This window comes from Giraffa tippelskirchi, chromosome 11 (genome assembly GCF_054371585.1).
Source record: "Giraffa tippelskirchi isolate mGirTip1 chromosome 11, T2T-mGirTip1v1.2.pri, whole genome shotgun sequence".
Classification (NCBI taxonomy): Eukaryota; Metazoa; Chordata; class Mammalia; order Artiodactyla; family Giraffidae; genus Giraffa; species Giraffa tippelskirchi.
In genome coordinates this window covers 111,981,307-112,007,827 of record NC_137285.1, presented here as the reverse complement: position 1 = coordinate 112,007,827, position 26,521 = coordinate 111,981,307, and the positions used below count along the sequence as shown (strand labels likewise).

The 26,521-nt window shown below is 42.0% G+C and overlaps 1 protein-coding gene and 1 long non-coding RNA gene across 2 annotated transcripts in view; one reads left to right on the top strand and one right to left on the bottom strand.

Moving 5' to 3' along the window:
* The window catches only part of INSC (INSC spindle orientation adaptor protein), a 132,622-nt gene that overhangs the window by 8,167 nt on the left and 97,934 nt on the right, over positions 1 to 26,521 (top strand). The gene's annotated exons all lie outside the window — the stretch shown is intronic.
* LOC145525349 (uncharacterized) lies at positions 1,748 to 25,416 on the bottom strand. Its single transcript, XR_014068128.1, has 3 exons — positions 24,978 to 25,416; positions 19,997 to 20,078; positions 1,748 to 4,180 (listed from the first exon to the last, which is right to left on the bottom strand). It is a non-coding gene; the product is annotated as an uncharacterized LOC145525349 (long non-coding RNA).

The following is a 26,521-nucleotide window of genomic DNA, read 5'->3' as shown; positions in this document are numbered from 1 at the left end:
GTTCTCTTGAAAATACCTCTCCAATCTATCACTTCTGTCTCCATCCCCACCAATATCACCTAGTTCAAGACACTACTATACTGTGAGAGCTTCCTAACTGGTCTACCAATGCCATGCTGGCTTCTTCCAATGTGTTCTCACACAGCAGCCAAGTGCCCTTCAAAACACAGCTCATGTCATTTCCCTCCTTAAAAATACTTCAGTTGTTTCCTATTGATCTTAAGCTAAGATCACCCTTTTTAGTAAGTCCTACAAGGTCTTGTGTGTTTAACCCCTGCCTCCACTCCTGTGTCCTCCTACCCAGTTCTTTTTTTCCTCTCTCCTGGCCTTGTCTCAGACTCTTGGGCTCATCAGGCCTCCTGCCATAGGCCTTTGAATTTGCTGTTCTTCTGCTTAGAACACTCTTCCTTCATGTCTTCACCTACTGAATTCCTTTTATGTCTCAGCTTTCAGTTCAGCTGTCACTTCCACGGCCTCCATGATTAGGTCAAATCTCATTCTATAAAGCTTCACAGTACCATGTACTTCCTTCAAGTGTATCATAGTTACAATTTTACATTTATTTACGATTATTTCATGATAATTAATGCTTACTTTTCTTATTTGATGATGAGTTTTACTCATTGCTTTATTCTAGCAGTTAGCATGTTACTGACGCCTGCCACAAATATTTATGGGATAAATGAATGAATAAAATTTTATCTGCCAAGCAATCAGATAGATGGTGGTAGAATAAAAATTCTAAAGAAGTAGTAGATTTGGGGAGGAAGATTATAATTCATTTTAGGACATGTTACATTTGAGGTACCTGTCAACCGCATGGCTGCCTCCCAAATATCTTACTGTCTTTGGGCAAGCAAACTAGACTGCCATTCAAGAGCTTTGAGAGGACTGATGATAGATGGCGTCTAATTCCTGGATGATTCTAAGAAGTTCCTGGATAAAATAGCTAAGTCACATGGCCTCTCTGAGCTGTAACTTACTTTCTGGTTTGTAGAGGAAACAGGAGGTCTGAGAGGCCTCCAGGTGGTTTTATCTGCCTTCTTGCCTGCTACATAGGATTTAACAAACATTTATGAAGGCTCCTTGGAGACTGAGAATCACTTGCCTGATTCACATTAGTCAGGAGTTGCCAACCTCCTCCCCATCCCTGAGACTGCACTAGAGACAAGCTGAAAAGAGAATTCAGAGGTAGCGTCTTGCCAAGCCCAGTGAGGTGTCCTTGCAAAGATGCCAATGGCACTAGGATGGAGAGCCCATTCAGTCACTCTAGCCCACCCACTCCTGCATTCCTCACTCACTCACTCCATATATATTTCGCCTTCATAGTCACTTGCTCACGCACCCATCTATCCATCTGCAAATGAGACTTTATGCTGGGTCTGTAGCGGGACTCAGAGCTGGTGAGTTACCCTCACCTGCCTTTCTTTCATCTCTCTTCCATGTGGTCCTCAAAGTCCAGGAGCCCAGGAGAAGCGACATCAGGGTGGGGAGGCATCACTGTGCTGGTGGAGGGCCCTGTGTGCTTGCAGGGTGTTAACAGGAAGAGAGGGAGATGCTGCCACACTGCCTGTTCCTCTTATTTCACTTCTTGCTTTTCTAGTGTCCCGTTCCCTGTATTGATGGTGGTGAGAACTTAGGAATTAAGCTCCTTAATCAGATAGGTAGGTGGTGGTAGCTGGTTTCCGCAGAAGTACTCATGGCTCAGGCTTAAAAGAGAAAGAGACACAGCTCCTCATGAGCCCCATCATGGAAAAGAGGATGCTTTTGTTTTCTTCCTCATTTCCACCAGGATTGCCCTTTTAACCCTATGGAATTTTCAGAGAGGCTGGGGGTGGGGAGGACGGGACAGCAGGGTTTAAAATGTGGCATTTAAAAACCAGGCAGTGGACTGATCCTGGCCCCACCCCTCTAGAGGCTGCTCTTTCAGTTCCCTGGGGTTTGTCATTTACAAAGAGCCCCCCAGAATGTGTGCTGTCCATCTGCTGCAACATCAGACAGGGCTGGGGCTGAGCAGACATAGGACAATGGCAGCCACATCAGATAAGAGCATCTTGGAAACATGCCTGAAGGTGTCCAGGATCTAAGCTACAGACTCCTTCACTCATTCCCTCTCTCCCTCATTCATTCAACGATGATCTATTAATACTTAGCACCTACTCTGCGCCATGCATTATTCTAGGCACTGGAAATATAACAGCAAGCAAAACACCTCACAGAGAATTTGCTTTCTGTTGTGGGAAGACAGACAGTAAACTGGTTGATCTATGCAAAATGATGCTGAGTGCTGTGAGAAATATAAAAGATACAAAGGGAGTTCCAAGGGTGGGAGGGGACTTACACATTTATGCTAGGTCAAGAGGTTCTCTCTGATATGTGGCTATTTAAGCAGAGGCCAGAAGGCAGTGAAAGGGCTAGCTATGTGAATATTGAGGGGGAGGAGCCGTCAGTACTTCAGTGTTCTGGGTGCCCTGTGGTCTGGGTTGGGGTGGGGGGATCTGAGTAAGCTTCTAGGAGGAGACCACATTTAAGCTGCATCTTGATGTGTGGGGACAGCAAGTCAGTCCTGAAGAATAGCAGGAAACTTGCCTTGAAGCATGAGCATAAGGGGAGGGTTTGGTAAGGCCCAAAGAGGCGGGTGGGTGGAAACAGGACCCGGAGAATGATAAGCACCAGGCTCAGGAGCTCACATCTGAGATGAGAGACACTGGGGAGCCACTGGAGATTTTCAAGGAGATGTTGCAATGACAGCAGTGTTTGAAGAGGCTGCAACTAACATTAGAATAGTCTGGGGGCTGTGCAACCAGCAAGAAGACAATTGCCTTGTGTGAACCTACATGGTCTTATTGCCCACCAGGACCCTGAGATTGGGAGGAATATTGGGGTGGCCCCCAGATGCACAGCAGGTAGGGATGCAGTGATGTGGGGCTATAATGGCCAACAGAAGAAGCAGGTGATGAAGTAGGTTTCACTGGTACAAACCCTAGATGTGTCCTGGAACTTGAAGTTGTCTTTGATCAAAGACCACAGAGAAGCCTGTTTTGGGCAGAGCAAGTTGCAGAAAAGACTTTGGGTCTGATCTCTGGCCGTGAAGCTTCTGGGGAGGGGGTCCTTGGATTGTAGGAACATTATGTTCAGAGCAGAGATCTGTAGATGGGAAATTGGAAGTCCAGAAAAGGAGCATAAATTATCCAAGGCCATACAGGAGCACGTGTGGCAGAGAAAGGTCAAGCATCTTATTTGAACTCATCTTGGAGGAATTACTATGCCTTATTTAATTTTACATTTATGTATATATCTTTTAATGGAAGAGGAGATTCTAAGAAAAAGGAAATTGTTTTATGCATCTACTTCTCCATCATCTAGCTGCAGCCTGATACAGAGCAGATGCTCTCTTGACATGGACCAAGGCTGATGTGAGTGAGACTGGTCTCAGATGTGGGAGCAGAAAGAGCTGCCTGTGAGTCGGGGGAGAGCTTGGCTCTGGATCCCTCATGCACTCCCATGGCCTGGCCTGCGGCCATTTCTACTTCAGCTAGACTCACAGCTCTTGGTCAAGGGGCCATGGATGTGAGGAAGTAAGGGGGCTGATCTCACAAGGGTGTCTGCTGAGAGGGAGAGGTGACAGGTGTAAGGGGCTGGGTGTCTTCGGTCTGAGGCCATTGCAAGAGAGAGAGAGGTCCTGCCCAGCTTGAGAGAACAGCCTTCAGGGGATTTCACAGCCTCTAGATGGGCACCTGGGATGCATGTTTATATGTGAGTGCTGTGCTTGGTCTGGCCTGAGGCTGGTCTCCCGAAAGTTCACCAAACTCACTTATCTGTTCCCCTGCTGACCCAAGGAGCTGAAGGCCACACTTTTAAGAAGAGGTACTGTTCTTTGCCCACAGCGTGCAGAAGTCTGACCAACGGCAGGATTTCAGATGGAACCGTCCTCTGATATGCCTCCATCCTCCCACTCAGGATCTTAGTGGAAGGGATGAGCTGGGGACAGTTTCCTGAAAAGTCAGAGGGATTTGTGCTGTAGCTCCTGCTAGTCCAGACCCTGGAGTCTGCGTCAGCCCTGGATGAGTCATTGCCTCTTAAGCTCTTGGTCAACACAATCTGTTTGTCTTGTACTACGGTGTTGACAGAGGGATTTCCACATGGAGATGAGTGAGTAATACGCATCAGCAAACTGAATCTGTAGACAAAGGAGAAGAAGTGCCCTGAGTCTGGCATCCCTCAGTGAATGTCCTGGGAGAGGCAGTGGGGTTTTCTTCAGGTGTGGGGTCATCACACTCTTGAAGGTAGTAACATCATGAACTAAGACCAGGTTTTGGACAGAACCTGGGAGGAAGGGAAGAAGGAACTTGAATTCTAATCTGGGTTCAGCCACAAATTTCCCCTGTGACTTGGGCAAGCCTTTTGCCCTCTCTCAACCTCAGTTTCCTTTGTCATGAACCACAGAGTTGGAAGAGAGGATTCCTGAGGACCTGTCCTATAACCTTCCAGGTTTATTGCTTACATAACACTAAGGAATTTTGGTTAACACCTTAACTTCGAGACTTCTATCCTGGCCCAGGTCTCTTTTACTTTGCCTGAAATTCTACCTTTATAAATTCATGTCTTTGGTTTTTTTTAAGAGACTCATATCCATATTGACTAACGAAATCCTTATAATTTTTATGATCTCGTATAAGGATATGAAGCAGTGTAATCTCCTTGTATTTCAAACTTTACGGCAACTGTGCTGGATAACAAAGATACATTATTATTTCCAGTTCGCACATGAAGAAAGAGGCCCAGAGAAGTTAAGTCGTTTGACGAAGTTCATGAAGTTAGCTTAGTTGAAGCTGCAGGTTTCTTGGCTGTTGGCTTATGTTCTTTGGTTCTACCATTTGGGTTTGGAAAGGGAGTTGTAAGGACTGCATGGGATGCGGGTTGTGTTTATCAGATGGCACAAGTTATCAAGATGACAGCATCCACCCCCGCATACCTGGACCACATAAGCTGAAGTGTTCTCAGCCTGGGGCAGCCCCACCCAACCCAGGCACAGTAGTGAGGGGCTGTGCTGGCCTCTGTGCCTGGTTATGCAAAGGCAGGTCAGGGCAAGAAGCAGGTACTCTGCAGCAGGTTTTGCATTGATGATCCTGTGCTCTTGTCTGCCATAGACTATTTTAGCAGGGTGGTGGGTAACTGGCCAAGCCCAGGTCTTTCTCTCTATCCAACCCCCCCAGATTTATTGAGCTATAATTGATATATAGCATTGTATAAGTTTAAGGTGTATAATGTGATGAGATGATAGATGTATTTATTGTGAAATGATTACCACAGTAGGGTTAGTGACACATTTGTCTCCACCTTTTTATTTATGTGGTGAAAATTTTGAAAATCTGCTTTCTTAGCAACTTTCAAATATACAATACAGTATTGTAAACTGTAGTCACCATGCATACATTAAATCTCCAGGACTTATTCATCTTATAACTGAAAATTTGTACCCTTTGGTCAATACCTACCCATTTCTCCCAACCCCCAGCCCCTGGCAACCAACATTCTACTCTCTGTTTCTATAGTTCAGCTCTTCTAGGTTCTACATGTAAATGAGGTCATTTGTCTTTCTCTATATGACTTATTTCACTTTGCATAGTGCTCTCAGGGTCCATCTATATTGTCACAAATGGCAGGATTTCCTTCTTTTTATGGCTAAATAATATTCCATTGTGATATATATATATATATTTATATTAGTTTTCTTTTTTTCTTTATTCATTCATTGAAGGACCCTTAGGTTGTTTCCATGTCTTAGCTCTGGTGAATAATGCTGTAAAGAATATAGGGGTGTAGATATCTCTTAGAGACAGTGATTTCATTTCCTTCAGACATATACCTAGAAGTAGAATTGCTGGATCACATGGTAGTTCTATTTTGAATTTTTTTGAGAAACTTCCATACTGTTTTCCACAGAGGTTGCACCAATTTACATTTCCACCAGTAGTTCACACTAATTCTCTTTTCTTCACATACTCACCAGTGCTTCTATCTTGTCTTTTTGATTATAACCATTCTAACAGGTGTGAGGTGATATCTCATTGGATTTGCATTTTCTGATGATTGGTGTTAAATTTGTTTCTGGGCTCATGATTCTTTTCCATTGGTCTTTGTGTCTATTTTTATGCTAGTCCCATATAGTTTGGATACTATTTATTGTTGTTTAGTTGCTAGTTGTGTCTGATTCTTTTTGTGACCCTGTGGTCTGTAGCCTGCCAGGCTCCTCTGTCCATGGGATTTCCCAGGCAAGAATATTGGAGTGGGTTGCCATTTCCTTCTCCGGATGATCTTTGTGACCTAGAGATTGAACCTGCATCTCCTGCATTGGCAGGAGGATTCTTTACCACTGAGCCACCAAGGAAGCCCTTGGATACTATAGCTTTGTAATATAGCTGGAAATCAGAAAGTGTGATGCTTCTAGCTTTGTTCTTTCTCAAGATTGCTTTAGCTATTTGGGATCTTTTGTAGTATTATATGAGTATTAGGATTTTTTAAAAATTTTCTCTTAAAATTCCATTAGGCTTTTAGTAGAGATTACATTGTCTGTAATAGCTTTGTGTAGTATGAACATATTAACAATGTTAATTCTTTTCCTCCATGAATGTGGACCATCCATTTCTTTGTGTCTTCTTCAGTGTCTTTCACCCATGTCTTATATTTGTCAGTGTACAGATCTTTCACCTCCTTGGTTAAATTTATTCCTAAATATTTTATTCTTTTTGATGATATTGTAAATGGGATAGTTTTCTTTATTTTTCAAATCTTTCAAATGGTTTGTAGTTAGTACCTGATTTTTTGCAAGTTGATTTTATATCCTGAAAAAAAAAATTAACCAAATCCATTTATTATTGTAGTTCCAACAGTTTTTTGGTGGGATTTTTAGGGTTTTCTATATGTAAGAGTATATCATCTTGAAAACAGACATTTTCACTTCTGCTTTCTGATTTGAATGACTTTGTTGTTGGTGGTGCTTAATGGTTCTGGCTAGGACTTTTAGTATCATGTTGAATAGGAGTCGTGACAGTGAGTACCCTTGTCTTGCTCTTAACATTAGAAGAAAAGCTTTTAATATTTCACCATTGAATATGATGTTAACTGTGAATTTGTCATATCTGGCCTATTATGTTGAGGTATACACCTTCTATATTGCATTTATTGAGAGCTTGTCTCATGAGAGGGCAGCATATTTTGTTAAATGGTTTTTCTGCATTTATTGAGAGGATCATATGGTTTTTGTCCTTCATTCTATTAATATGTATATTATATTTATTGATTTGTGTATGTTGAAGCCTCCTTGCCTCTCAGGATAAATCCCACTTGATCATTCAGACTGAATTTAGCAGCATATTAAAAGGATCTTATAACAGGTCTTCTTAATTAACCTTCCATTTCTCATCTTCAGAAGCTTTCTCATATGGTTGTCCTGGAGATGGGCTAGCCTTTTCTGTCTGCAGAAGGGCTCTCTGAGAGCAACCCTCTTAGCTGTTTCTCTCTAGCAAAAACCGGCTCAGGCTTTGCTCTGAGGAAATAAGTGTGGGCAAGAAGGAGCTCTCCCCTAATATACTAGGCAGGAGCAATGGTGGGACTCACCCCCCAACCATTCCCAACTCACCTTCTGCATATGCTTTGGGATGGTCATGAGTGCTCTCTCTCTGTCTCTCCTGTTTCCCCCTCCTCTGTCATTAATCAAGTTTCTATACTTGCTTTAGTCTATTTGGGGGCTCTCTATTCAATTCTCTAAGTTTATTCTAGGGTCATTATCACATTGTATTTATTATTTGAAAATAAGTCTTTATTCTCTGGCAAGAAAAGTGCCCTGATTTCTTTTACTTTTTCAGGAATAATCTTGGGTTAACGCATCAAGTCCTAGGAAAAAATTTTGTGGGGATTTGATTGGGACTGCATGGAACCTCTAGGTCATTTTATGGTGAATTGACATTTTCCTGTCTATATACATGAAAAACTTCATTTATTTTGGTCTTCTTTAGTATCTTTTAATAATATTTTATAATTTTCTCAATAAAGAACTTACACATTTTTTCATTTTTATATACCTTATATATTTTTGTTGCTCTTGTAAATACCCTCTCTTCTAAATTTCACTTTATTTTTGTGCTGGTGTCTAGGTATATGTTATTGTTTAGTTGCTAAGTCGTGTCTGACTCTTTTTGCAACCCCATGGACTGTAGTCCATAAGGCTCCTCTGTCCATGGGATTTCCCAGGCAAGAATACTAGGGTGGGTTGTCACTTCCTTCTCCAGGGGATCTTCCTAACCCAGGGATCAAGCCTGTGTCTCCTGAATTGGCAAGTGGATTGTTTATCCCTTTAGCCACTAGGGAAGCCCATCTAAGACTCTACTTGACTTTCATATCTATTTTAGCCACCTTTCTAAGCCCTTTCATGAATTAAAATAATCTCTTTGTAGATACTTTGGGTCTTTCTGCATTGACAAGGAGAGTAACTTACTAGTTCATGGCACATTTTAATAGGAATTAGGGAAAGATACCTTTTCTGGGAAGACACAGACCCATGGAGGTTTGGTTTGTCAAGTGGACTTCAGGTTTGTGTGTGGTGGACTCAGCCCTGTGTAGGGTATACTGCTGGGTAGACACAGCAGAGACCAACTGTAGCCTCCACTCACCCCATTGGCTGTGTGCTGTTGGGGAAGCCCTATGGAAAATCATACCAACTGTGAATAATGACAGTTTTGTTTCCGTTCTTACACATTTTCTTTCTTTCTACACGAGCTAAGATTTGTAACACAATAATGAATAGAAGTTGAGCTGGCATTTTAATTTTGTTTCTGATCTCACAGGAAATGCTTTCAACATGTCACCATTACGTATGTTGTTCCTGTATATTTTTTCTTGATAGATGCCCTCTAATCAGTTTAAGGAAAGTCTCTATTTTCCTAGTTTTCTCAATGGTTGTTGAATTTTATGAGATTATTTTTCTTTATCAATTGAGATGATCATAAGATTTTTCTTCTTTAACCTATTAATGTAGTGAGTTTCATTAATTTATTTTCTAATGTTTAGGCAGCCATGTATTTTTAAGCTAAACCCAACTTGGCCATTGTTTATTATTCTTTATATATATATATATATGTATATATATATATATATATATATACACTTAGTATACATATATATATATATATATACACTTAGTATACATATATATATATATATACACTTAGTATACATATATATATATATACACTTAGTGTATATATATATATATATATATATACTTAGTATATATATATATATATATATATATATATATACACATATATACACTTAGTGTATATATATAAATATATATATAGCTGGATACTATTTTTAATATTGTATTTTTGTCTATTGTCTATACATGAGGTTGTCCTATGTATTTCCTTTCTTGTGTATTTTAGTTTCAGTATCAAAATTATGTCAGTCTTACAAAATAAATTGAAGTATATTTTTTAATTTTTCATATTCTATTTTTTAATTGAAGCTATATTTGATTTACAATGTTGTGCCTATCTCCTGTTTTCTGTTATTCTTATTCTCTGGAAAAGCTTGACAAAGGAAGAGTTACCTTCCCTTTGAATGATGGAAACTGCTCTGTGAACTTCTTTGTGCCTGGTGGTTTTCTTTAGGGAAGAGTTTAAACTATTGGTTAATTTATTCAGTAGTTATAGATCTATTTCTTCCTCAGTCAACTTTGGTAAATTGTATTTTCCTAGGAATTTGTCTAGTTTATGATTTCAGTACTATTGCAGAATACTTGTCTGTATAATATTATCCATCATAGTCTCTTATTTCTGCTGCATTTGTAGTAATAAACTTGCTTTTATTATTTATTATTATAAATTATTATATATATGTGTGTGCTTTTATTGTGAATATTGATTATTTGTATCTTCTTTCTTTTTTCATTTTTAATTGGAGGATAATTTCTTTACTGTGGTGTGTTGGTTTCTGCCATTCATATTGTTTCCTTTTTTCTGATCTTACCAGTAGTTCATCTATTTTATTTGTTTTCAAAAACTAATTTTAACTCTATTGATCATTTCATTTATGCTTATGTTTTGTGTTTTTGTTGTGCTTGGCTTAATGTTTGCTTCTACCTTAACTCTTTTTCTTTTTTTTTAACTTAAAATTTTTTCTTTATTTTTGGTCACACTGGGTCTTGGTTGCTGTGCATGGGCTTTCTCTAGTTGCAGTGACTGGGAAATACTCTCTAGTTGCAGTGCACAGGCTTCTCATTCAAGTGACTTGTGGAACATGGGGTTTAGGGCACACAGGCTTCAATAGTTGCCATGCTTGGAGTAAGTAGTTATGGGCTGTTAGCTTACTGTTTGTGGCCCACAGGCTTAGTTGCCCCACAGCTGGTGAGATCTTCCCAGTATAGGGATTGAACCCATGTTCCCTGCATTGGCAGATGGATTCTTAAACAGTGGACCACCAAGGAATTCCTTAACTATTTTTCTTTTGCTACTTTCTTTGAAATTATTCTTTTCTTTTTTAAAATTTCTTATGTTGTTAGAAGTTAGAATTATTCTCATTTTCATATTTTCTAATTTAAGACTGTAACCTTTGCTTTTCATTCTACTTATCAGCATACCGTATGATTTTTATATACATGTTTTCATAATCATTCATGTTTGTTTTCTAATTTCTGTTTTAATTTCTTCTTTGACCTATGATTTGTGTGTTTAAAGTATCCAAATATATGGGGATGTTTATATTGGGGTACAGATTATAGTCTGTAGGATATCAGTCATTGGAAATTTGCTGAGACTTGCTTTAAGATCCAGTCATTACTCATTAGAAAAAAAATAGTGAATCACAAATCCTCAAAAAGAGTGTGTATTCCTGATAAGTTGAATGAAGTGTTCTATTCATAAACATTAACTATAACTTTTAATTATGCCATTCATATCTTCTTTATCTTTACTGATATTCTTTTTGATTGAGCTGTCAATCAATGACAGAATTACATTGGAATCTCCATCTGTGATTCTTGATTTGTTCATTGCTCCTTCAAATGTTATCAGTTTTTACTTTGTATATCTGTATTATTGTTTTACAGTACATCCTCATTATTATTATTTTCTTCTTTTTTGTTTTTTCTCCAAAATATATATAGGTGCTAATCTGACAATTCCCCACAAGTCCCCTTTTTATGCTCTTCTTTATCCAAGTGTAACATACACTTCTTAAGTAGTGCTTTCAATCTTCTTGATTGGCTAAACTGTTTATTTTTATGCAGTGAAACTCTTCATCTCTGTAATGCATATTGTCTTAAAGTTTGTTTTGTGTCATACAAATATTTTAGCACCAGAATTCTTCAGTAAATACTTTTCTATGGCATATCATTTGTAGCCTTTAACTGCAAGCTGTTTCAGGGTGTTTTTGTTTTAGGGATATTTCTTAGAGCCAGCACATAGCACACTTTGTTTCCTTTTCTCTCCCTCTCTCTCCTCCTCTTTTGCTTTCTCTTTCTTTTTCTCTTTTTCTCTATCTCTGCCTATAATGCATGCTTTATAATCTTTGCTTACAAGTGGCTAGTTTAGTTTATCTCTCCTTACTCTGATGGCTATTATTCATTGATACCCCCTTCCACACTTTTGTCCCCTTTTGAATTTTTTCTCTTCTACATATTTGAATTAGATATACCAAAGGAACATTTCATGCAAAGATGGGCTCAATAAAGGACAGAAATGGTATGGACCTAGCAGAAGCAGAAGATATTAAGAAGGGGTGGCAAGAATACACAGAAGAACTATACAAAAGAGATCTTCATGTCCCAGATAGCCATGATGGTGTGATCACCCACCTAGAGCCAGACATCCTGGAATGCAAAGTCAAGTGGACCTTAGGAAGCATCACTATGAACAAAGCTAGAAGAGGTGATGGAATTCCAGTTGAGCTATTTCAAATCCTAAAAGATGATGCTATGAAAGTGCTGCACTCAATATGACAGCAAATTTGGAAAACTCAGCAGTGGCCACAGGACTGGAAAAGGTCAGTTTTCATTCCAATCCCAAAGAAAGGCAATGCCAAAGAATGCTCAAACTACCGCACAATTGCATTCATCTCACAGCTAGCAAAGTAATGCTCAAAATTCTCCAAGCCAGGATTCAACAGTACGTGAACCATGGGCTTCCAGGTGTTCAAGCTGGTTTTAGAAAAGGCAGAGGAACCAGAGATCAAATTGCCAACATCCGTTGGATCACTGAAAAAGAAAGAGAGTTCCAGAAAAACATTTCAGTTCAGTCACTCAGTCGTGTCCGACTCTTTGCAACCCCATGAATTGCAGCACACCAGGCCTCTCTGTTCATCACCAACTCCCGGAGTCTACCCAAACCCATGTCCATCGAGTCGGTGATGCCATCCAACCATCTCATCCTCTGTCGTCCCCTTCTCCTCCCGCCCCCAATCCTACCCAGCATTAGGGTCTTTTCCAATGAGTCAACCCTTCACATGAGGTGCCCAAAGTATTGGAGTTTCAGCTTCAACATCAGAACTTCCAATGAACACCCAGGATTGATCTCTTTTAGGATGGATTGATTGGATCTCCTTGCAGTCCAAGGGACTCTCAAGAGTCTTCTCCAACACCACAGTTCAAAAGCATCAATTCTGCGGCGCTCAGCTTTCTTCACCGTCCAACTCTCACATCCATACATGACCACTGGAAAAACCATAGCCTTGACTAGACGTACTTTTGTTGGCAAAGAAAAACATTTACTTCTGCTTTATTGATTACAACAAAGTCTTTGACTGTGTGGATCACAACAAACTGGAAAATTCTTTAAGAGATGGGTATACCAGACCACCTGACCTGCCTCCTGAGAAACCTGTATGCAGGTCAAGAAGCAACAGTTAGAACTGGACATGGAACAACAGACTGGTTCCAAATCGGGAAAAGTGTACATCAAGGCTGTATGTCGTCACCCTGCTTATTTAACTTATGTGCAGAGTAGATCATGTGAAATGCCAGGCTGGATGAAGCACAGCTGGAGTTAAGATTGCTGGAAGAAATATCAGTAACCTCAGTTATGCAGATGACACCACCCTTATGGCAGAAAGTGAAGAAGAACTAAAGAGTCTCTTGATGAAAGTGAAAGAGGAGAGTAAAAAGTTGGCTTAAAACTCAACATTCAGAAAACTAAGATCAGGGCATCTGGTCCCATCACTTCATGGGAAATAGATGGGAAACAATGGAAACAGAAACTTTTTTTTTGGGCTTCAAAATCACTGCAGATGGTGACTGCAGTCATGAAATTAAAAGACACTTGCTTCTTGGAAGAAAAGCTATGACCAACCTAGACAGCATATTAAAAAGCAGAGATATTACTTTGCCAACAAAGGTCCGTCTAGTCAAAGCTATAGTTTTTCCAGTAGTCACGTACGGATGTGAGAGTTGGACCATAAAGAAAGTTGAGTGCCAAAGAACTAATGCTTTTGAACTGTGGTGTTGGAGAAGACTCTTGAGAGTCCCTTGGACTGCAAGGAGGTCCAACCAGTCCATCCTAAAGGAAATCAGTCCTGAATATTCATTGGAAGGGTGGATGCTGAAGCTGAAACTGCAATATGTTGGTCACCTGATGTGAAGAACTGACTCCTTGGAAAAGACCCTGGTGCTGGGAAAGATTGAAGGCAGGAGGAGAAGGGGATGACAGAGGATGAGATGGTTGGATGTCATCACTGACTCAATGGATGTAAGTTTGAGTAAGCTCCGGGAGTTGGTAAAGGATAGGGAAGCCCGGCGTGCTGCAGTCCATGGGGTCACAAAAGGTTGGACATGACTGAGTGACTGAACTGAACTGAACATATTTGAATGGTAATGTCTGTTTCTACCTCTGTGTATATTCTTTCGGTTGGTTACCCTAAATATTATAGCATTTATAATAACCTAATAATGCTAAAGTTAATTTACCTTTCTATTTTCCTCCTTCCAAATAAAAGAATATTAGAATGCTTTAACTTACTTTAGTCATCCCCTTCTGAATTTATGTATAAAGTTGAGATTTATCTTTCTTTTCTTATCCCACAAATGAAGTATTATGATTGTTTCTTACAGTCAGTGTTTGAATTTACTCACATAGTGAAAGTAAGTTTGCTCATCATCCTTTCTTATATTTCAAACCCTCCTTCTGGCATTACATTCTTTCTGCCTGAAATCAATCTTTTAGAATTTTCTTTGGTGTGAGATTCTTACTGGCTTGAAAATGTGTCTATTTCCTTCTCATTCTTGAAAGAGTTTTCCCGAGGATAAAATTTTAGGATAATTATTTTCAGTGATCAGAAATTTTTCCACTCTCTGCTGACTTTTATCATTGTTATCAAGTGGTCACTTGTAAGTCTAATTTCTCTTTCTCTGTCTCTCTTTCTCTCTCTCTTTTTTTTTTACCTTTGGATGCTTTCAAAGCTTCTCTGTCTTTTGTGTTCTTTAGTCTCATGAATTATCTAGGGTGTGTAGATGTTTTGCATTCTTCCTGCTTGGGATTCACTGGGATTCCTGGATTTGAAAGTTGTTTTGTCTTTCAAAATTTCCGAGAAATTTTTCAGCCACCAGTTTTTTGGGTGTCACTTTTCCCCTCCTATTCTCTCTATCTCCTTTTAGAAACCTGATTAAATACTTGTGAGTCTATTTTACTTTCTGTTCCTTAGCTCCAATTCTCTCGTATTTTGTCTCTTTCTCTCTCTGGGCTACATTTTAGGTTATTTCATTTGTCCTACCTTTTAATACACCAATCCAATTTTAAGCTGCGATTAATCTGTCCAGTGAGTTTTTCATTTTAATTATTGTATTTTTAATTTATATAAGTTCTATCTGGTTCTTTCCAAAATCTACTCGGTCATATTTTATAGCCTCTGTTCCTTGAAAATGTTTCCAAGACTCTTTTTTATTTCTTGAAGCTAAATTCTCTAACTGAGCTTTTTCTCCTCATAGATAATGTGAATTCAGGCTACAAACCCTTTTCATATTGTGGTCATTAATTCTCAGAAAAGATTTTACTTCTTTTAACCCAGCATCAAAGTTGTGACAGGCAACTTTTCTTACATCGTCTGTATAGGAAATTTATTCCTCCTTCACCCCTGCATTGGGGTTTTGGCCTTCTGGACCACTGTTTGATTGTTTCCGTAACCTCCTAGGCTTTGTCCCTTGTCCGTTCTTCCCCATACATGCATGGAAAGAAGCTTGGGGAATACAACATTCAGCCGATGTTCTCAGGGCAAAAACTCCCTTCAACCCTTGCTTGTTATTTTTGTTTCCTGCGTTTGCTTTCCTTTTGGTTTCTCCAGATTTCTTACACTTTTGCCAGTTAAGTGATATATTTAAAAAAACATGAAAACATCTTTATCAGTCCTTTAAAATTCTTATGAAGAAGTATTTTAGAATATATGTTGTACTGTATTGCTGTACATAGAATTCTTATGTGAACTTTCTCTATGAGAAGTGTAATCAGTTATCAACTAATAATCATGTGCTAAAAGATGGTGGCTTAGTATAGATTTTCTTAAAGAGAGGATACAATCATTATTCTAACTCAACTTACTAGATATGCACCATAGCAAATTATTGGATCTTTGGAGCTTCATCTCCATGTCTTCAAAATGAGAATAATAGTAGTACTAATTATTCTGATGCTTTTTTGAGAAATAAATTAATTTACTTTTAAAAAGAACCTGGAAGTGTACTTGACATACAGTTAAGTGCCCGATACCATATTTCATTAAATTTAAGATGCCACAGATTGTAAGATGCCCCGTGATTTTGTAGAAAAGCAAACATGTTTTCTTTTTAAAGTAATTACTTACTTAATTAATTTTTGGCTGCCCCAGATCTTTGTTGCTGCTTGCAGGCTTTCTGTAATTGTAGCAAGCAGGAGGCAGGCTTAGTTGAAGTGGGCAAGCTTGTTTTGTTGTGGAGCAGGGACTCTAGGCACATGGATTTCAGTAATTGCAGAGTTCAGGCTCAGCAGTTGCAGCTTTCAGGCCCTAGAGCTTGTGGGCTCTGTAGATGTAGCGCATAGGCTGAGTTGCCCTGTGGCATGTTGGATCCTCCCAGACCAGGGATTGAACCTGTGTCCCCTGAATTGGCAGGTGGATTCCCAACCACTGGACCACCAGGGAAGTCTAAGAAAACATGTTTTCAATTAATCTGTGACACAATACAAAGATGCTATTGACTGAAATTGCATCCCAGATTCATATGATAAATACAAAATAATACATCTTAGAACCGTCTGACAATACTAAATTTTGGCTATTATGAATGGATACATATGAGCAAAGATGACAGTGAGTGAGAAATGGAACTTTAGTCTCAGAATTGGTAGGACTCAGGTATTTAAATATTTGTAGGTATTTATTTCATTCTACCATTACCTCATCTACTTCTGGACTCTGGCTGTTCTGTGCATGAATTAGAGTCAGTGTCCAGAAGGCTAATTGTCAGTAGACAAACACAATATTCCACTGTCTTCTCCAAGACTGAGGGGGAAGGGGAAAAAATATATTTATTGAGAGACCTCTGTGCCTAGCACACTTATGAATATTTTAAATATCACATTTACTTTCATTCTCACAATTAGGTTAAGATTAATTGGCAGAACAAACAGCCCCCCAAATATTAGTGGCTAGCACATTTTGTTTAATTCTTGCTTGTACACAGACTCATGTGAGTGGGGTGGCTCTACTTCAAACTGTGATTCAGAACTCACTTTATTCCATCTTTTGCTTTGCCATACTGTGGCTTTCTAGTTGCTCTGTTATCACTCAGGAGGCAGAAATGGGAAGAGAGAGGGACCATGAAGAAAGCTTATGTTTTACTATAATTTAAAAAATTTCAGGACGTCAGAGTTTGATTTATTCCTAGGAAACCTGTTGGAGGGAGAATTTACTGTAGGTTAGGGTGTTTGGAAAAGGCCTTCCAAATGAAGTAGGGTTAAAGTTGCATCCTGAAATATCGATATTACCTGGAGATAGATAAAGAGTGTTGAGATTTCTGTCTGGATGTGCTGGAGTGGCATGACCAATGCACAGAATTATGGAAGAGCAAGATGTTTTTGGAGAACCATGCAACCCTTTCTTGGAAAATAACCAACATTTATTGAGCTCCTATGCTGTGCTAGACACTGTTCAGATGCTACTGTGATATATGGCTTCCTAAACATCATTGTGGAGAAGGCAATGGCACCCCACTCCAGTATTCTTGCCTGGAGGGTCCCATGGACGGAGGAGCCTGGTGGGCTGCAGTCCATGGTGTCGCTGAGAGTTGGACACGACTGAGCGACTTCACTTTCACTTTTCCCTTTCATGCACTGGAGAAGGAAATGGCAACCCACTCCAGTATTCTTGCCTGGAGAATCCCAGGGATGGCGGAGCCTGGTGGGCTTCCGTCTATGGGGTCACACAGAGTCGGCCACGACTGAAGCAGCTTAGCAGCAGCAGCAAACATCATTGAGCCTCCATAAGACAAGATTCTGGGAATGGGCTCTTTTTCATGTTTGATCCATTCTGTGGCTGGATTAATTCAAATAATCATATTTGGAACATGTGGTCCAAGTACCTGACACTGTACCCCCACATAAAGAATCTTTATCTGAGGAAGTAATGATGACAGTAGGATTTGTTGAGAATCGTGTGTTGAACTCTCATTCTGGGTTATTCTGTTTGCATTCAGTGGCCCGGGAATGGGTCTTCGTTCTGTGTCTTTGGTTCCTTTTTGTTAGTGAGCTGCTGAGAATCCTTTGCCACTGGTGCTGAGTCAAGGTTCTGGTTCAGTCTGGACTCTCCTTTGATTGCCCGATACTATTTAAGTCACACAGGGTGTGAGCTGGGATGTTAATTGTTTCTTCATGGCCAGTATTACTTACTGATTTATGGAAAATGTCTTAATGTTGTTATTTGTACTTATTCAAAGCATGATCTTTGTCAGATCTCCAGGGAAGGCTTTTCTTCTTTCCAATATATGTAGTATATTCTGCTTTTTAAGTCCTTTCAGTTCGAAGCAGCTCTTTGGGTCTGAAGTCTGGGTGGGACCTTTCACTGGGCACAATGATAGATGTCATGAGACTTCCTGTGTGACACCATTAACTTAGCTCCCTGGGTCAAAGTAGCTTATGGTATTGTTATTTCACTTGCTCTTATAAGTACCCTGCAGGATACATGATCTTATGTGATTCTTATAACAATCCTGAGAATAGATTAAATTCCCGTTTTACAGATGAAGAGGCTAAAGGTCAGAGAGGCCTAGTAAGAGACAAAATTGGGGTTGGAATCCCAATCCTGAACTTTTGGATTTCCATAACCTTATCATGCTGCTTTCCAGATGTTATTGAGCATCCTCCAGTTTGGAGCATTTAAGAAGGAAATAAAATATGGGGAGGCTGGACTAGCATGATTGTTGATGTAGTACTACTGTCTACTCATGGCTTTAGAAGTAAGAGAAAATGGTATTTGTGAAACTACAAAAGAATGTAGTCTCTCTTCTGTCCTCTTTCCCAAGGGTATATAGACCCCCCTCAATGTGGGCCCTCATCATGACTCAGAGAGGGAAATAGCTTGCCCAGTGTGACCTCCGAGTGTGATTTATGAAACAGGATATATCCAAATTTTCACCACATTGGAGCTATTCAATTTTCTCTAATGGGCTTTATCTGAGAGTTATGTCTATTCGTGGCAGCCACGACCAGTAAGTCATTAGCTTAAAGTATACTGATTGTTAATTTTAGCATCCTGGGACCTGGGCCCAGTGAGAGACAACTTTCGTTTTGCGAATCAAAGCTGAAGAACATTCGAGCAGTTGGCTAACACTTGTATCAGCAGAAGTTAGAAAGTAAGAAGAGATAATTAAAAAGTTAAAGAGTAAGAAGCAGTTGACTAGCTTGACATAGTTCAGGAGGTGGCAGAATGGCTTCCATTTGTTGCCCTCCCTACTGCTGGGTACTGTCCTCATCAGAAGAGAAAAATGGAAACAATCTTTATATTAAGCACCCTTGGGTGCCGGGTACCTCACATATTTGATCTCATTGATCTGAACAGCAGTGCTATGAGGAAGGGACTACCCCTTGCATTTTATCTTTACAATGTACAACCCCCGATTTATAGACAAGGGCGCATAGTACCCGAGGTCACACAGCTAATAACTGACGGAACTGGGATTTGAACCCGGACAGTCTGCATTCTTAACCAACAGAATTCTGCATGGCGGTGGCCCAAAGGCCCAGCCAAGCCTCCCTTGAGGACTGCATGCCACTTAAGGTCTTGGAGGTCTGGAGCACCATTTTCCTACTTATGACCCTTAGAAAATTACCAGCTCAGGGACAGCTCCCAGATGCCAGTAACTGCAGTTTCCTTGTGTGGTTCAAAGCTTGGGGCTCCTCTTATGGGCAGCTGGGGTTTGGGGCACCAGAGCCGGAATGAACCTACCCTGAGTCACAGGATGGGACGCCATGGCTTTCTTGGCTCCAGGAGCCTGCATCCCCCTGCAGGATTGCTTCACATGCTCCTTCAGGAGAGGCTGCTGGGGTTTGGCTCTGACAAGTTGAGCCTTTTGGGGGATGGCTGGTTGTGTTAATCAGGAATTGGGGCACATGGCCTCGGCCAAGAAAGTTGGACTCTGGGCTTGGTTTTCTCCAACTTCGGGGGACTCATGGGTCCTTCTGAGTCAACCTGCCTGTCCCATTCCAAGGCTGAGCCAAATTAGACCAGGAATCCCTGGAACCTCCCTGTCCACTGTCCATTCCTCTGTGCTTTGTAATCACAGCAAAGGAGAGAAGCAGCAGTAACTATCCCTGTTTTACAGATGGGGAAGTGTGGTGCCATCGATTTCCTAGGGTGAATTACTCTGAGCCTGGATGGGACTCTCTGGGCTCTCACTAGGAAAAGCCTGCTTTGGATTTCCCAGGGGAGTTTATGGGAGTGTGAAGACCTGGGTGCCAGCCCCAGGAACAGCTCAGCTTACTGTGTGACATCAGGCAGATTTCTTCCCCCTCTGGGTCTCTCCATCTGTTCATGCTGACCTCTTTGTGCTTCAGTTTCTTCATCTGAAGATGGGGGACAGTAATAGTAACTTACTTCATAGAGTTATTTTGAGGATTAACTGTAAAGCATTTAGAAGAGTGCCTGATACACAGCACCTAATAAGTGTTTCTCCCTCTACTCCTCATTTTCTTATCATCATCATTATTATAAGGGGGTCTTCTCTTATGCTTTCCATTGGTTCTTATACTGTATGAAGTAAACTCCTCCAAGAAGCCTGCCTAGATTTTGACTGACCCTGAGGTTTATGGGGTCCCCCTGGGAGCTTGTAAGTGTTTCTTAAATGAACTCCTGTTGCTAGTCTTACTCCTGTAAAGTTCATGGACATACTTGTGCATAAGTGCATCCATGAATTTGGACGTCCTATTACTTTCCAGGATTATGGGATTCCTGTTACTTTCCAGCTTAGGGCTAGAAAATGTCAATAGACATATCCAGGTGGAGGCTTGGGACTTTGTGTCTTGCTGAAACTATTCTGGCCCCAGAATTGAAGAGCAGGGCTAAAGTCTGGGTGGACCCCCTCTACATGATGCACAGGCCACCCAGGTTGTCCAGCCAGGCTTTCCAGGGCCTGAAGGGACAAGGCCAGCAATGTGAGCCCTGAGGTTTGTTCTGCCTACTTGCTGGGCTCTGTAGCCTGACAGCTGTGAGGGACCCTCAGAGCCTCCTCCAGGGAGCCAGTGTTCTCTATATTTCATGAGACTTGGTCCATTCAGCAGGACTGGTGGCAGCTTGCTTGAGTTCTTGCATCTCCCCGGGGAATAAGGGTTTTTACAGTATCTGATTGCTGCAGGAGACTGGCCACCACAGCTAGCAATGCAGAAGGATCTCTGATACTACTGCCACCTGTGGGAGATAAGTCACATGGAGGCCCGGAGTGAGGAGGGGACCCATTGTCCATACTCACAAAGCTCATTGAATCCCTGCTTTCCACAGCGGGTCTCTACTTCTCCAGCCCTGGGGCTTTCGGGGTTCTGCTAGGAGCTTGTGTTTGTCTCTTAAACGAACCCCTGCTGCTGATCTCGCTCCCTGAGGCCCATCTACTCCATTGGTCACGATGGGAGTGGAAATTCCACTCTGATTATTTTACTCTCCTGCTCATACACCTTCAGTGGTGCCCACCATCTATAGGATAGAATCTAAAGAATCAGCTCCTTTTGTATGCAGGACTGTAGAGGCACCTTCCCTTCCCCACCCCTCTGCCCACCGCCTCCTCTCCCCAGAGACCTGGGTCTCTAATACTTGCTCCATTTTCTGGTCTCCTTGCCATGGCTCTCCTGGCACTGAATGTCCTGTCCCATCTTCACCTGGCAAGATCCCACTCTACATTTAAGACTCAGGTCAGATGTCTCCTCCTCTAAGAAGTCTGGCCTGTTCTCCAGCTGAAAGTGACCACTCCTTTTTCTGTATTTCCTTGCCACTGGAATAGCTTACTCCAGATTCCACTACCAGCCCAGAGGTCCCCAGCCTTTCTAGAAACCTTGTAGTTCCCTAACCTTACCATACTCAGGATTCTGTGCCTTTCACATGCCTTTCCCTCTGCTTGCACACTCTTCCTTTCTGCCTTTTCTCCTTCCCTTATTCCCACATTCTTCTCTCAGCTTTGGGGTCATGTCCTGAGAAACTTCCCATGACCCGCTCCCCTGACCTTCCATTCTCACCTACTACTGCTTGGAGGTCCTCTGGACTTCCTTTAGCATCCCCTTGTGTGTGTGTGTGTTTAGTTGCTCAGTCACGTCTGACTCTTTGCGACCCTTTGGACTGTAGCCTGCCAGGCTCCTCTGTCCATGGGATTTCTCAGGCAAGAATACTGGAGTCGGTTGTCATTTCCTCCTCCAGGGGATCTTCCCAACCCGGTTATTGAACCTGAGTCTCCTGTGTCTCTTGCATTGCAGGTGGATTCTTTACCCACTGAGCCATCAGGGAAGCTCTTGTTATTGTAGTTTTTGTGCAGTTTTGGGATTGTCTATTCATCCATCTGTCTGTCTGGAGAACCTGACGAGCATAGAGCTGGTGGGAGGGAGGGAAGGTACCACCAGGCAGTGAGGACTACAAGAACTAGAGAGGGGCAGGTGGCTCTTTCTCCTGGATTTAGGAGGCAGAGCCCTTTCCATGCACTGTGTATGGTTGCAAAAGCCCCTCCTAACTGTCTCACTGAATTCTGATAACCATATGGTGAAAATAGGTACCTTCGTCTCTGGTCTCTCGGTGAGGAAGCTGAAGTTCCTTCAATAAGAACTCACCTAGTCAATAAGTATGTGTTAATTGATCTATGTACCAGGCACTGTGTCAGGAGGGAGATGGTGTGGTGAGGCGTGGCGAGGAGGTACAGCACTCAGTGGGGCAGACCTAGTCCCTACCCCTGATAGGATCCTCAAGGGAGAAAGAAGTTAAGTGTTAATTTCACAGTTAATTGTTTAATTACAATTGTGATAAATTCCATGGAAGAGAGATAATGAGGGGATAGGGGATGGTATAAGGAGAGACTTGACTGAATTCCTGGGTCAGTGCCTCTCCTACCCACCGCCATGCCCAGCTCCTATTCTCTCTGTTGGTGCTGCTGCTGGAGCTTAACTGCTTCCCACAGTATTTACTGTCCTGCTCCTGTTGACAGCCCTAATGGATTCTTCAGATTAAACAGTCCCAGCCCTGCCTTGAGCTGTACTTGGATTGGCCCATTAAACAACAGCAGAAGCACCCCCACCCCTCCACCCCCGCCTTGCTCCTGGTTCTAATTGAATAATTTACTGTAAATAGTTTCCATTTCCTCCAGAGCCTAAGCTGGCTCCTTAGCCAAATGGAGGTGAGCAAGGGTTGCCTCTAATGGGATGCAGGAGCAGAAATGAGCTGTCCAAATGAGCAGTTGTCGCAGCAAGCGTTGGGTTAAATCAGAGACACTTAAGGCTTCACTCTTAACGAACCACTCTGATGGGGAGATACCGCCAAGAGCCCTGCAGAACCCAGGCTGCAAGCTCCAGGGTAAGATTTCCCATGAATTAGGAAGGTCCTTGGGCAGAGAGTGGAGGTGATGGAGTTTGCTGTTTCCTGCTCACCCTACGTGTGTCCTTTTCCCATCTCTCATGAGTAAGATAGCATCTCCCCCTGAGATATATAGGGTTGGCCAATAAGTGCATTCAGGTTTTTCCATCACACCTTATGGAAAAACACAAATGAACTTATTGGTATCCTAGTATTTCTCAGCTCTTTCTTCTATGAGGAAGAGTGCTCCTACTCTGAGGCTAGCATGTGCCAAGCACAAGATATATTATATTGAATTATATTATCTATCAGAGAATTTTATGAGTGATCTCATTTAACCCTCATGAGGCTTCTTGGAGGCAGGTATGATTGAGGAAATCGCATTCATGCAGATTGATGCTTTTCCCAAGGTCACATATTTATCAGACACAGAATCAGGATTTGAATCCAGATCTATTAGACTCCAAAATTTAAATTCGGTCTGCAATACCAGTGAAGACAGATGGCGTATGGCCAAGGGGTTACTTTGAATCCATTCTTGGTTTCCTGACATGCTCAGCAGCTTCAGAGGGGTTCTATTCTAACTCTCTGCTCAATAGGAGGAGTCCAGCTTAGGGCAGTAGGTAGGGGAAACCATCCGGCAGTCTGTGGAGACCTCCCCGAGGGCTGCGTGATTGAAACGGGTCTCTCTACAAATCTGGTGACACTTGAGACTTTAGCTGGGACTGTCATTTCCCATCCCCTGATCTCTTTGGGACCCATATGCATGGGCTAAGTCACTTCAGTTGTCTGACTCTTTGTGACCCTATGGACTGTAGCCTGCAGGCTCCTTTGTCCTTGGGATTCTCCAGCAAGAATACTGCAGTGGGTTGCCATGCCCTTGTCCAGGGGATCTTCCTAACCCAGGGACTGAACCCTCATCTCTTACATCTCCTGCATTGTCAGCAGGTTCTTTACCTCTAGTGCCACCTGGGAAGCCCTTGGGACCCACGGCTTTGTCCTAATGACTTACTAAAAGAACCAACCAATGAGGAACAGGAGATATGCTCCCCCTACTCCCATTGGTGTCCCACTTCCTTCCACCATTTGGTGCAGTGTTTGGGAGCTTCCTTCTTCCAAGGACTCTTCTGTCCTCTGACCGTGTCACTGAGGTCCGATACTTAATGAAGCTGCAGATCTCATGGGTTGGGAGGTAGGAGCAGCGGGAGGCGCTGGTGAAAGGAAGAGGGCTCTGCTGTGTGTGAAGAGTGAGGGCTGGGTGTGGCCCTCAGGGAATGGAGTCAGACTTCCTGTTAGCAGACGCTGGACTTGTGTCACCTTTGTTGCTCTCATCATCTTCACCTGCTGCAGCACTTCACCTCCTGTCTGATCATAAAACCCAGAGACTGGTCCTCTGTCACCTACTAGTTGTGTGATCTGGGGCAGTGCACGTGCTTCCACTGACTTTCAAAGGTCTTATCATCACAGGGGGATGCTGATAGTATTAAAGGTGCTAATACTATATGAAGCATTTAGGTGTCTGGCACATAGTACACACTCAAAAGGATGCAAGCAGTTATTATTCTTTGCACTTTATAAATATCAACTAGGTTAATTCTTGATAGTCCCCATCTCATCTTCCAGATCTTCCCAGGTGGCTCTAGTGGTAAAGAGCCTGCCTGCCAACGCAGAAGATGTAAGAGATGTGGGTTTGATCCCTGGGTCGGGAAGATCTCCTGTAGGAGAGCAGGGCAACCCACTCCAATATTCTTGCCTGGAGATTCCCATGGACAGAGGAGCCTGGCCTTCTACAGTGCATAGGGTCGCGGAGAGTCTGATACAACTGAAACGACTTAGCACGCATGCATCTTCTATATATGCCCTTACCTGTTCCCCGTCCCCAGTGATCATGAGCTGTGGCTGCTCTGAGAGCTTATCTGACTCACCATTTCAGCTTCAGTCATGTAGGTGCCCAGCTTCTCGCTGAGCAAGATGGGGCTTCAGACATCCAGGAATTTGTCCCACTGAGGAAAAGAGGCATGAATAATATAGTCTATGCAGAGGGCAGTGATACATGTCCTGCCTAGATGTCCCGAAGCGGGCTCTCCAGCCTCTGGGAACATGCATAGTCATGTGAACCAAGCTTTTGTTAGCAGGCAGCTTCCACTGGCCTAACTCCTGAAAGGCTGTATATGAAATGGGGCAATGAGGATATCTCAACTGGGTCCTTCAACAAAATCAAAATACATTATTAGGTTTATTGCATCCCCTTCAGCTGAGAGCCCAGTGGTTCCTAATGAAAAGGGAGAAATTGTCTGAGCATGATTTGTTCCACCTGGGCTCTAGCTGGCTTCTGCCTAAAGGGCTCACAGATCAGTGATTAGCAATCTGTTCTAGAATTTCGTGGTCACCAAGTGTTTCTGGAATCTCTTGGAAAGTCAGAACATTCACCTGCCTTCAGGGACCCTTTTTCAGGGTCCCACAGATACAACTTGATCAGATCCAAAAGGGTCCTCTAGTGTTCAAGGGTGTGCTCGCAGAATCCTAACTCGTTCACACTTTCAAGGGCCTTGGAGCTTCATGTGTCCTTAAATTTCCCTTACTGTCACCTGCCTTAAGCTGATTTCCTCTTTAACTTTTAGTCTGCCCCTTTCTTCTCCATGATGAAGATGGAGCTAAAATAAGATCTGCTTGCTCACTGTGCTCTGATCACGTCAGAGCATTCACTCTGAGATGCTGGTATTTCCCTTTTTGCTTCTTTCATCAGAGATATTGAAAAGGGAACAAATACCTCTTGTTGTTTCTAGCTTTTTTTCTTTTGTGCCTTTCTTTTCAGGTTGCTGACTCACTGGGTTCCAAAAATACACCTTCTCAATAATGAAAATAATGAAAGTAATAAAAATCGTGATGCTCCTGATGATAAAAAGCCCTCGTGGAGCACTGTTATTGTGCTGGGTGCTTTAGATGCTGTATTTAATAGCATCTCCCCCGACAAAGCTGACCACAGGGCTGAACACACTGCAAACTCGCAGGACATAATAATAACTATTTATTTAGCTCTCAACCTGGCCTGACACTTCTGCATTCCTTACCTCATGTCATTGTTATAATAGCCCTGTAAAACAGATGCTATTATTCTCTGTTGCAGATGAAGAATTAGGGCTCAATATAAATATATTAAAAATTCATTCCACCCATTATTTCTATAGACATATCGAGTGTTTGCTAAGTGCCCAGCCCTTAGAACCAAGTGGTTCCTGCCCTCCAGGGTCTCACAGTCTAGTGGGGCCCGCAGGGCAGGGAGTAGGCAGTGGCAGTGACTCTCTGGAATTATCTAAAGCCCTAATTTGTTCTGGGCTCCTGCCTCCCTATATTTTCAAATTCACTCTTTGTCTTTTGTTCCAAGCATCACAAGGGGGCTTCCCAGGTGGCACCGTGGTAAAGAATCTGCCTGCCAGTGCAGGATGCTGGAGATGTGGGTTTGATCCCT